Source organism: Gorilla gorilla, chromosome 4 (assembly GCF_029281585.2).
Source record: "Gorilla gorilla gorilla isolate KB3781 chromosome 4, NHGRI_mGorGor1-v2.1_pri, whole genome shotgun sequence".
Taxonomy (NCBI): Eukaryota; Metazoa; Chordata; class Mammalia; order Primates; family Hominidae; genus Gorilla; species Gorilla gorilla.
In genome coordinates this window covers 46,049,994-46,062,880 of record NC_073228.2, presented here as the reverse complement: position 1 = coordinate 46,062,880, position 12,887 = coordinate 46,049,994, and the positions used below count along the sequence as shown (strand labels likewise).

The window sequence follows — 12,887 nt, the reverse complement described above, 5'->3', positions numbered from 1 at the left end:
AAGTGGAAGGATGTCAGAATGTGACGGTGGTCATCTCAGACTGGTACAATTCCACGTGGTTCTTTCTACCTTCTTTTTCATGCTTAGTTTAGCTCAGAGTCCTGAGGCTGGATAGTTCTATGCTTGGTCTTCCTCCCATATTTCTTTTACTCTTTTACATTTATGTACAAGCCCTTTTCCTCCTCCAAAACAGGCCCTATATGATTCAATCTCATCTCCTCTCTCTCTCCCCTGCTCATTCTGTTCCAGCTGCACTGGCTGCCATGCTGTTCCTAGAATTGTGTGGCTCCCTTCCTCCCGGCCTTCTGGTCTCCGCTCAGATGTCATCTCATCAGAGAGGCATTCCCAGTCTTTCCCACACCCGCCCTGCCCCTTTACTATGCTTTTGCTTCTTCCACAACACTTAAAAACCATTTGACACGTATTATTATTTATTTTACTCTGTAGCCCAGGATGGAGCATAATGGAATAATCTCATCTCACTGCAGCCCCAAACTTCCAGGCTTAAGTGATCCTCCCACCTCAGCCTCCTGAATAGCTGGGACCACAGGTGCATGCTACCACATCCAGCTAATGTTTGTACTTTTTTGTAGAGATGGGGTTTCACTATGTTGCCCAGGCTGGTCTTGAACTCCTGGGCTCAAGTGATTCCCCCCGCTTCAGCCTCCCAAAGTGTTGGGAGTACAGGCATGAGCCACCACACCTGGCACATTTCATGTTATTTATTGGTTGACTCTCTTCCCCCTAGCAACGTAAACTCCAAGAACACAAGGACTTTATCTGTCTTGGTTTAAGCCTAAAACCAAGTCTGGAATTTAGTAGATGCTCGGTGGCTCACACCTGTAATCCTAGCAATTTGGGAGGTCGAGGTGGGCAGATCACTTGAAGTCAGGAGTTTGAGACCAGCCTGGCCAACATGGTGAAACCCAGTCTCTATTAAAAATACAAAAATTAGGTGGGCATGGCGGCGCATGCCTGTAATCCCAGTTACTTGGGAGGCTGGGGCAGGAGAATCACTTGAACCCGGGAGATGGAGGTCACAGTGAGCTGAGATCACACCACTGTACTCCAGCCTGGGCAACAGAGTGAGACTCTGTCTCAATAAAAAAAAAGACATTCTAGCAAGGAGATGGTGGGAGATATTATGGTTGGTACTGGGACAGGGAGGCAGACATCTCATTTAAATGTCTGTATTTACAAGTGAGACATTTGGCAGTAAATTTCAGTTCCAGCATTCAGAAAGCCAATAACAACATACTTGTTTATTGGCAAATACCAATAAAACTGCATTTCTGAGCTCATCGTCCTCTAACAAGTAAGTTAGCACTTCCCAGGCCTCATCAATCCGCTCTCTGTCATTACTGTCAACCATAAAAATCAGACCTAGAAAGAAATCACGAGCATGTTAGTGATCTGAGCCTGGAAAACGCAGCTGTTTATGTATCTTCACGACTTCTCCCTGCTTATGTGTGTGACTTCACAAAGGCAATCGATACGGAAGGATACATCATCTCTAGAGTTAGGAGGCCTGCTATACACTCAACTCACATTTTGCAGAAGCATCACAGCCCTGCGCCATATTAACAACAAGAATATATCCTGAAAAAGTTAGTCTCATTTTTTAATCACTTAATTTCCACGTCAGGGAAAAAAACATTTTTTAAATTAATTTATTTATTTATTTTGAGATGGAGTCTCGCTGCAGCCCAGGCTGGAATGCAGTGGCGTGACCTCGGCTCACTGCAACCTCCACCTCCTGGGTTCAAGCAATTCTCCTGTCTCAGCCTCCCGATTAGCTGGGAATATAGGCACACCATCACACCCTGCTTATTTTTGTATTTTTAGTAGAGACAAGGTTTCACCATATTGGACAGGCTGGTCTCGAACTCCTGACCTCAGGTGATCCGCCTGCCTTAGCCTCCCAAAGTGCTAGGATTATAGGCGTGAGACACTGCTCCTGGCCAAAATATTGTTTTTTAAAACATGTAAAGTTTAGTATAATAAAAGCATTCTAGGGCTAGCCCTCTAAAGCAAAACTTGAGACAAAAGCTTAAGTGCAGGTACTTTCTTTGGGAAGTGATCCCAGAGAGCAGGAATGAGGGGCTGAGGGAGTAAAACAGGGCAGGAGGGACAGACAATAGAAGGACGAGTTATCAAGCTGGGCCCCCACTATGGGACCACTGCTCACCGTTGTTGGACATTCTAAGAAGCCATATCAAATGCTTGTCAGAACTGTTCACCCAGAGGACAAAAGAGGAAACAAGTATCCTTCAGTACCCATTCCCTGTTGCTCAAGAACAACTCAACAGGTGTTAGGCCACCCATACTTCTGGGTCACATTGGTATGAACACCAAGAGATTCCTGTGGGCATCTGTATAGTAATGAATTTGGCTGGTCTTTGTCCCCAGTTTCTAGAAGGTAGCCTCTAAACCCTTGGACTTTTCAGAGTGATAGCAGTATCTTTTTTTTTTTTTTTTTTTTTTTTTTTTTTGAGACGGAGTCTGGCTCTGTCCGCCAGGCTGGAGTGCAGTGGCGCGATCTTGACTCACTGCAAGCTCCGCCTCTCGGGTTCGCGCCATTCTCCTGCCTCAGCCTCCCAAGCAGCTGGGACTACAGGCGCCCGCTACCGCGCCCGGCTAATTTTTTGTATTTTCAGTAGAGACAAGGTTTCACCATGTTAGCCAGGATGGTTTCGATCTCCTGACCTTGTGACCCGCCCGCCTCGGCCTCCCAAAGTGCTGGGATTACAGGCGTGAGCCACCGCACCCGGTCAGCAGTATCTTTGTTATCATGGTGGGCCCACACCTCTAAGTTGATGCTAACAAGGTGACTCAGAGTGGGCCCCTAGATAGTGTATGCTAACAAGATCACCTCTGGGGAAATGAGGGTGCTAAAGTTTGAGTCACATGGCCAATGATTCAATCAATCGTGCCTATGCAAGGAAGCCCCAATAAAAATGACAAATACTGAAGCTCAGGAGCACGTCCCTGGTTGGCAATACTCTATACATTGTCACGCATCGATGTGCTGGAAAGGTTAACAGCCCCTGACTCCATGGGGAGAGAACAATGAAAGCTTTGCGTTTGGTGTCCTCCCAGATCTATGTGTCTTTCCCTTTGACTGGTTCATTTATATCCTTTTGCTTTATTGATCAATTAATAAAACTGTAGTTGTAAGCATAGCATGTCCCTGAATTCTGTGAATCATTCTAATAAGTGATCAAACCTGAGGGGGTAGTGGAAATTGCCAAATTTGTAGCCATCTGGCCAGAAGTGAGGGTGGGCTGAGGACCCCCAAACCTGTTGCCAGCTGGTGGCTGAAGTTGGGGATTCTTGTGGAGGATGGTGCCCTCAACCTGTGAAATAAAGTCCAACTCCAGGGGGTTGGTGCCGGAAGTCTCTGCAGCATTCCATACTATAGCATCAAATACATCCCAAGAAGTAAAAAGATACCTGGGGCGGGCCAAAGAAAGGCACCACCCCATCACACCTGAGTGAAGGTGACCAAAACCTGCACAGACCCAGTCACTGCTACATTGGCTGGAGGAAGCTGTGGGGCCAAAAGCATCTCCAGGGAGGGGCACAGGTGGCATCCAACACACCCTCCAAGCACAAGAAGGGGAGACGCCTTTGGCAGTAGTTCATGTGACATTAATGATAACAACAATCTGTCAGCCAGGTGTGGTGGCTCAGGCCTGTAATCCCAGCACTTCAGGAAGCCAAGGTGGGCAGATGACTTGAGGTCAGGGGTTCGAAACCAGCCAGGCCAACTTGGGAAAACCCCATCTCTACTAAAAATACAAAAATTAGCCAGGCATGGTGACGCATACCTGTGATCCCAGCTACTTGGGAGGCTGAGGTAAAAGAATTGCTTGAACCCGGGAGGCAGCAGTTGGAGTGAGCTGAGATCGTGCCACTGCACTCCAGCTTAGGTGAGAGTGAGAACCTGTCTCAGAAAAAACAAAAAACAAAACAAAACAAAATTTGTGTTTGGCTAAGAGTAAGCCCTTAACACAAAAATGTGAAGTGGCTGCCAAAAGAACAGTTTGATCCTAGGCTGCATCACCAGTAGTGACGGGGTCTCAGTTCCTAGGACATGGGTGATACCAGGCTTACTCTACATCAGTCAGAACATCCTGGGAACGTTATATGGGCAGTGCTGGATCCCACACTCTGAGACATGGGCAAACTGAAGAAATTCAAAAAATGACCAGGAGAGCAAACGCATTAGACACTAGGCCATATGAAGAACAGCTGCTATAACTGGAGATTTTACCTGGAGAAAAGAGTCACGTAGCGGCTGATGGCTATCTTCAAGTAGCTGAAAGTCTATGATGTAAAGAGGATTCAAGCGTTTTATAGAGCTCTGTGAGGTGGACTGAAGATCAGTGGTGAAAACTACAGAAGTCAGCCCAGCAGAGTGTCAGCAGATGAAAATGCAATGGGCTGCCTCAGAAGGCACTCCTGTCACTGGAGATACTTGTTTGTGCACAACTTCAGCCACAATTCATGGGGACCCTGCAGAAGAGACCCTGGAAGGAAAATAGTAGCAGGATGAGATGACTTCTTGGTTTCCTTTGACCATGAGATTTCACGACTATGTCTAGGAGAGTAAACCAGTGCCGGCCCTCTTCCCTTTCCCTCCGTGCCTCCCAGGCCCACTCAACAGCTGCCTGAACCAACGGCTCCAGAGCAGCCTACTATGGCCGATAGAGAGCTCCCGCGGCTTCGGCATGTTTGGGGCTTGCATGTGAGTCAATGTCATGTCTGCTACATCATATCAGATTAAAAAATGAAAAACATTCAAAACTCCCCCGAAGATTTCATATGCTATCAGCAAGTTCTGGTCTCTCGTTGTAACTAAGCAAGCCAGATTATCCAGAAATTTGAGATCCTTAGTCACCAATGCAGAACTGACAGGGAGGAAGCTGCCATATTATCCCTTTGCCATTCCTAAAAAAGCTTTGTAATATTAGGTACCATTTTATACTATCTTTATATAGGTCCTTACCTAAGAACCTAACATCAGACTGGTCCTACATCTGAACTAAGAGAACCTACAAAAAGCATATTTACAGCCGGGCGCAGTGGCTCATGCCTGTAATCCCAGCACTTTGGGAGGCCGAGGCGGGTGGATCACCTGAGGTCGGGAGTTCAAGACCAGCCTGACCAACATGGAGAAACCCATCTCTACTAAAAATACAAAATTAGCCGGGCATGGTGGCACATGCCTGTAATCCCAGCTACTCGGGAGGCTGAAGCAGGAGAATTGCTTGAACCTGGGAGGCAGAGGTTGCAGTGAGCCGAGATCGCACCATTGCACTCCAGCCTGGGCAACAAGAGTGAAACTCCGTCTCAAAAAAAAAAAAAGTATATTTACACATGAATAGTATACTACTAATGTGTTTTTTAATGGGAATATATGTATATAGAGCTGCCAGTATATACAAAAAATATGTCTGGACAGATATACAAGAAATAAAAATGTTTGTCAGCCAGGCACGGTGGCTCATGCCTATAATCCCAGAACTTTGGGAGGCCGAAGTGGGCAAATCACCTGAGGTCAGGAGTTTGAGACCAACCTGGCCAACATGGTGAAACCCCATCTCTACTAAAAATACAAAAATGAGCTGGGCATGGTAGCACACACCTGTAGTCCCAGCTACTCGGGAGGCTGAGGCAGGAGAATCGCTTGAACCCAGGAGGCAGGGGTCACAGTGAGCCGAGATCGAGCCATTGCACTCCAGCCTGGGCAACAAGAGCAAAACTCTGTCTCAAAAAAAAAAAAAAAAAAAAAAAGGTTGTCTATGGGAGGGGAACCGAATGGTTAAGGGACAGGAATGAGACAGTGACTTGTTACTATAGAATTGGCCCTCCACATCCATGGGTTCCATATCCATGGATTCAACCAACCACAGATAGAAATTATTCAGAAAAAAAAAAAAAAAAAAAACTACATCTGTGCTGAACATGTACAGACTTTTTTCTTGTCATTATTCCATGAACAATAGCGTTTCACAACTATTTATACAGCATTTATGTTGTATTCAGCATTATAAGTAATCTAGAGGTGATTTAAAGCAGGGGTCCCCATCCCCAACCCGTGGGGCAGACCAGTACTGTTAAGAACTGGGCCTGTTAGGAATGGGGCTGCACAGCAGGAGGTGAGCAGCAGGTGAGTGAGAGAAGCCTCATCAGTATTTACAGCCGCGTCCCATCCCCATGGCTCACATTACCAACTGAGCTCCATCTCCTGTCAGATCAGCTGCAGCACTAGATTCTCATAGGAGCGTGAACCCTATTGTGAACTGCACATGTGAGGGATCTACGCTGCGTGCTCCTATGAGAATCTAATGCCTGATGATCTGTCACTGTCTCCCATCACCCCCAGATGGAACCATCTAGTTGCAGCAAAACAAGCTCAGGCTCCCACTGATTCTACATTACAGTGAGTTTGTATAATTATTTCATTATATATTACAATGTAATAATAATAGAAATAAAGTGCACAGTAAATGCAATGTGCTGAATCATCCCAAAACTATCCCTGATCCCCCTCTCCGGCCCCCGGCTCTGTGGAAAAATTATATTTCACGAAACTAGTCCCTGGCGCCAAAAAGGTTGGGGACCACTGATTTAGAGTATACAGGAGGATGGGGGGCTGGAGGTTGCAGTGATCCAAGTGCCACTGCACTCCAGCCTGAATGACAAAGGGAGACCCTGTCTCAAAAAAAAAAAAAAAGACATATGTAGTACTCCTAACATTCAGTACCTCAGAATGTGATCTTAGAGACGGGATCTTCAGACCAGGTGCGGTGGCTCACGCCTGCAATCTCAGCACTTTAAGAGGCCGAGGTGGGTGGACCACTTGAGGTCAGGAGTTCGAGACCAGCCTGGCCAATGTGGTGAAACCCCATCTCTACCAAAAATGTAAAAATTAGCTAGGCACAGTGGCGAGCACCTGTAACTCCAGCTACTTGGAAGGCTAAGGCAGAAGAATCACTTGAACCTAGGAGGAGGAGGTTGCAGTGAGCTGAGATCACCCCACTGTACTCCAGCCTGGGCAACAAAGAGAGACTCTGAAAAAAAAAAAGAGATAGGATCTTCAAAGAGGTCATAAAGTTAAAATGAGGTCATCAGGGAGGACTCTAATCCCAATATGACGTGTCCTTATAAAAAAGGGGAAATTGTGGACACAAAGAAATACACACAGGGAGGCTGGGCGCAGTGGCTCACACCTGTAATCCCAGCACTTTGGGAGGCTGAGCTGGGCAGATCACTTAAGGTCAGGAGTTTGAGACCAGCCTGGGCAACAAGGTGCAGCCCTGTCTCTACAAAAAATACAAAATTTAGGCTGGGTGCTGTGGCTCATGCCTGTAATCCCAGCACTTTGGGAGGCCGAGGCAGGCAGATCACCTGAGGTCAGGAGTTCAAGACCGGCCTGGGCAACATGGTGAAACCCTGTTTCTACAAAAAATACAAAAAATTACCTGGGCATGGTGACACGTGCCTGTAATCCCAGCTACTTAGGAGGCTAAGGAAGGAGAATCACCTGAACCTGAGAGGCAGAGGTTGCAGTGAACCGATATTATGCCACTGCACTCCAGCCTGGGCAACAGAGCAAGACTCTGTCTAAAAAAACAAAAGAAATGCACACAGGGAGAACTCTACATAAGGACTGGAGTTATGCTGCCACCAGAAGCTAGAAGAGAGGCTTGAAACAGATCCTGTCCCAGTTGCTTCAGAGAAAGCATGCCTCTGCCCTTAGATTTCTAGCCTCCAGAACAGTGAGACAATAAATTTCTGTTATTTAAGCCACTCAGCATATGTCACTCTGTGGCAGCAGCCTTAGCAAACAGATGTCATAAGAAAATTCGCAGCTCAGGTTTACTAAATACCTACCAGGTGCTGTTCTAAACACTCTGCGTGAATAAACTCATTTAATCCTTATAAAGTCCACTCTAGGATCTAGGTACTATCATTACACCCTTTTTACGGTGTGGACGCCGAGGTTCTAAGAGGTTAATGAGCTTACCCAGTATCACACAGCCAGAGCCCTCTCTCTCACCACTAGTGTATGAGGAGCTATTATTAACAGTAATTACAATAAGAGCTGGCGTGGTGGCTCACGCCTGTAATCCCAGCACTTTGGGAGGCCAAGGCGGGTGGATCACTTGAGGCCAGGAGTTTGAGGCCAGGGGTTTGAGACCAGCCTGGCCAACATAGTGAAACCCCGTCTCTACTAAAAATAGAAAAATAAGCCGGGCATGCTGGCATGCGCCTGTAATCCCAGCTACTTGAGAGGCTGAGGCAGGAGAATTGCTTGAACTCAGGAGACGCAGGTTGCAGTGAGCCGAGATCATGCCACTGAACTCCAGCCTGGGCGACACAGCAAGACTCCATCTCAAAAAAAAAAAAAAATTAGTAATTACAATAAGAACAGTAGTAGTACACTGAGCCAAACACTGACCTATGTCCTTTACAGATATAATACAAAATTCCTCTGAAGTAAGTGTTATTATTTCCAGTATGAAGGAGGAACCTGAATCTCAGAGAGATTAAGAAAATCGCCCAAAGTCACACGGTTAAGAGTGCTGAGATTAGGCCAGGCACGGTGGCTCATGCCTGTAATCCCAGCACTTTGGGAGGCCGAGGCGGGTGGCTCACCTGAGGTCAGGAGTTTAAGACCAGCCTGGCCAAGCTGGTGAAACCCCATCTCTACTAAAAATAAAAAAAAAATTAGCTGGCCATGGTGACAGGCGCCTGTAATCCCAGCTACTCGGCAGGCTGAGGCAGGAGAATCACTTGAACCCAGGAAGTGGAGGTTGCAGTGAGCCAAGATCACCTGGACAACAAAGCGAGACTCTGTCTCATAAAAAAAAAAAGAAGAAGAAGAAGAATGCTGAGATTATATCTAATTGCTAACTTAAGGGGATATACAATGAAAACCTGTTTTTACTAAAACTTTAAGAACAAGTTAATTTTTTTTTTTCTTTAATGAGACAAGAGACAAGGTCTGGCTCTATGACCCAGGCTGGACTGCAGGGGCGCAATCACAGTTCACTGCAACCTCCACCTCCCAGGCTCGAGCCATCCTCCCACCTCAGCCTCTCAAGTAGCTGCAACTACAGGTGCACACCACCATGCCTGGCTAATTTTCTTTTGTATTTTTAGTAGAGATGGGGTTTTGCCACGTTGCCCAGGCTGTTCTCAAACTCGTGTGCTCCAGCGATCTGCCTGTTCAGCCTCCTAAAGTGCTAGGATTACAGGCGTGAGCCATCGCTTCTGGCCAAGTTAAATTTTTTAATGCCTGACTTTGCAGTTCAATACTAGAAATATACATCTATAAATTCAAAATTCTTGAAGATCCCAAGAGAACACATGTCCTAGATTATGGGCCCTTTTGCATGTGTATCCCCTCAACCACTGTTCAAGAACTATTCTCTCGGCTGGGCACGGTGGCCCACGCCTGTAATCCCAGCACTTTGGGAGGCCCAGTTGGGCGGATCATGAGGTCAGGAGATCGAGACCATCCTGGCTAACACGGTGAAACTCCGTCTCTACTAAAAATACAAAAACTTAGCCGGGCGTGGTGGCGGGCGCCTGTGGTCCCAGCTACTCGGGAGGCTGAGGCAGGAGGATGACATGAACCCAGGAGGCACAGTTTGCAGTGAGCCGAGATTGCGCCACTGCACTCTAGCCTGGGTGACAGAGTGAGACTCCGTCTCAAAAAAACAAAAACAAAAACAAAAAAACTATTCTCTCAGTTAGAACCCTTGCCATTTCTCTGACTTCCAGACACAGAAAGAGAAGAAAAGGAAGGATTGAGATGCTGTTCTTTAAAATTTTTTTTTTTTTTTTTTTTTGAGACAGAGTCTCCCTCTGTCGCCCAGACTGGAGTGCAGTGGCACGATCTCGGCTCACTGTAAACTCCGCCTCCCGGGTTCACGCCATTCTCCTGCTTCAGCCTCCCGAGTAGCTGCGACTACAGGCGCCTGCCACCACGCCCAGCTATTTTTTTGTATTTTTAGTAGAGACGGGGTTTCACCGTGTTAGCCAGGATGGTCTTGATCTCCTGACCTCATGATCCGCCCTCCTCCGCCTCCCAAAGTGCTGGGATTACAGGCGTGAGCCACTGCGCCCAGCTAAAATTTTCGATTTTCTATTTAATTTTTAAAATCTGATACAAACATCAGAAAGTGTAAAAAGATATAATGCAATGAGAAGTCTCCTTCCTACTCTGTCCTCTACCTGAACAATTCCTAGACCTAACAGGTAACCAGTGCCACCATTTTCTTATTTATTCTTCTAAAGGTTTGTGTTGTTGCTGTTGTTTGAGACAGAGTCTCGCTTGGTCAGCCAGGCTGGAGGACAGTGGCGTGATCTCAGCTCACTGCAAGCTCCGTCTCCCGGGCTCAAGCAATTCTCCTGCCTCAGCCTCCCGAGTAGCTGGGATTACAGGTGTGTGCCACCACGCCCCAGCTAGTTTTTATATTTTCAGTAGAGACGCGGTTTCACCATATTGGCCAGGCTGGTCTCAGACTCCTGACCTCAGGTAATCCACCCACCTTGGACTCCCAAAGTGCTGGGATTACACGTGTGAGCCACCATGCCCAGCCCTAAAGATCTTTTTTTTTTTTTTTTTGCATACATACACCAATGCAAATTATCTTTTTCTCCTGTTTTTTTTTTCCAAAAAACACAAAGGGTATCAAATCATACATACTGTTCTGCATCTTGCTTTCATCACTTAACTGTCTGCCTTGCAGATCTTTCTATATCATATTAAATTATGTTTTAATTCTCTCGTTTTGCTTGTCAAGAACAGTTTTTACTTCATTTCACCATAGTTCAGTCTAGCACACAAGGCATCCAGCAGCCCTAAGAACTACCTGAGACAACTGATGATGGCTCCATGCTACACACTAAAGATCCTGTATCTTTTCTATCCTCCTCATCTTCATTTCACTCTTTTCTCCAACTCACTCAATTCTCCTTCCTTTCCCTATTCCTCTCCCATCTCACCCACTCCTTAGCCCTAACCCTGACAACTAGACCCTAGTAACATCACTGACATTGCTTAGTCGTGGCTAGAAATATTCAGGCTTTAAAAAGGTACAGACCCCTAACACAGAGAAAAAGGGATAAATAATAATTTCCATGAGAACTTCTAATTAACGAGAGTGCCTTAAATTGAGGAGTTTTGGTCTGGAGTTATTCTTCCTTGTTACTTGCCTCCTCTGGCATTTTCATTTGTGAAGACTGAGTGAGTGTGACGCTATTTTCTATACGCATGGAAACAAGCACATACTCAGTCTAACATTTACGCAATGCCTGACAGAACGACAGAGTTCATTCTACAATAAGATAATTGGAAACAAAATATAAGATCTATATAAAATAAACATTTGGGCTCCAAAATATGCACTTTAATTAACCTATCATTTCTTTTTACTGAAATTAAGTAGCTCCAATCTGAAACTACATCTTAGAAATGTTTTAAGGATATTCACCAATGAAAAAGAGAATAAAGTTCCCTCTCCCCACTTTTATTTTCCAGCCCACAAACTCAATGCTATCCTCCCCGCAAAAAGGACCTTTTCTTCTGACCAGACGAACACTGTAATTTTTAAGGTTTCTAAGTAATAAAAATAGGAAGAAAACATTACCCCCAAAAATTGGTTTACACTTAGAAGATGTTTCCCACTGAGCAAAGGATTGGTAAGGAACATAATATTAAGGCAACCACCTAACTGCATTCTTAAGTAGTAACAGGTGGTAACTCACGATATGGAGCTGATTTCCTTTCTCTATTCCTGCCATGCCAGAGACCTCTAGTAGAACTTCTGAGGTTACTGTATTACAACCCAGGTTCAGAGAGATTTAGAGGTAAAACCTTAAACACTGGAAATATCTTTAAAAGTAGGGCTTTGTGTACCAAATACATTCGTTAAAACCTAGGAAACTATAAAATGAAATCCAATGTATTGATCTCAATCCCCTTGCCTGCTTCCTAAAGAGGACAGAGGCCACCAACACTGGTGCTCAACACTTGCTAAGTCGAAACACTCTTACACAGGTCCTCTGATTCTTAACGGGTTCAGAACTTCTGGTTGCATTCCCCATGCAACCCCTCCAACTCTACAGGGAGAATGCTGGAAAAACTGTGTGTGTCACTTTGGCTTCCTGTATATTAATATAAGCACTCTTATCCAGCAATAGCAGCTGAAACATAAATGAAGATAAGAATTCAGTCTACATGACCTAAGATTTCCCACAAGTCCAGATATTTAGGTTACACACACTGCACTATTGTCTGATTTCTCCTCTGCATCAATCTGGAAGTCCACAGAGCAGATTAGCACCCAACAATCTTAACTAAGCTAGTATCCTACTCTGAAGAAAGGCGAAGCTGGTGGAGGGTTTCCAAGACTCCTTATCCTTCTCTGTCCTTCCTCCCATCCCCTCCTTACGTCTTTTCTGTTTGTTTTTATTTAATTTTATTTTTTTAATGTATTTTTAGTCACAAGAAAATCAAAGAAGCCACCTACTTAAGTCTTAAGCTCTGCCCTTTGCTTAGTCCTAATGGAGAGTTCTTTGGCCATCTATGTACAAGAGATTAGAGGAGCCAAAGAGACTGGAGAACCACATCAATGGGAGCTTTTTCATCTAAAGGTCATCTGTCTACACTGTCCCAATGAGGTTTACCCTGTGAAATAAAACTTGGTGTAAGTGCTACCTGCTGAGAAAAATAGTATGAAATGTCACACAAAGGACTGGGGTGCAGCAGGAGGACTCTGAAAGAGTCATACGTGTAAACCAGCAGGTCTTAGAATGCCCTAATATACTATATGAAGTTTCAGAGTAAACAAATGGTTAATGACACA

The 12,887-nt window shown here is 45.3% G+C and overlaps 1 protein-coding gene across 2 annotated transcripts in view; it reads right to left on the bottom strand.

Moving 5' to 3' along the window:
* LOC129533728 (putative uncharacterized protein encoded by CRHR1-IT1) overlaps nucleotides 1-12,887 on the bottom strand; it is a 42,846-nt gene that overhangs the window by 9,872 nt on the left and 20,087 nt on the right. For both annotated transcript variants that reach the window (XR_008680081.2, XM_063705795.1), the window contains one exon: nucleotides 4,277-4,532. The gene's annotated coding sequence lies outside the window, so the exon portion shown is untranslated. The remainder of the gene's footprint in view (nucleotides 1-4,276; nucleotides 4,533-12,887) is intronic.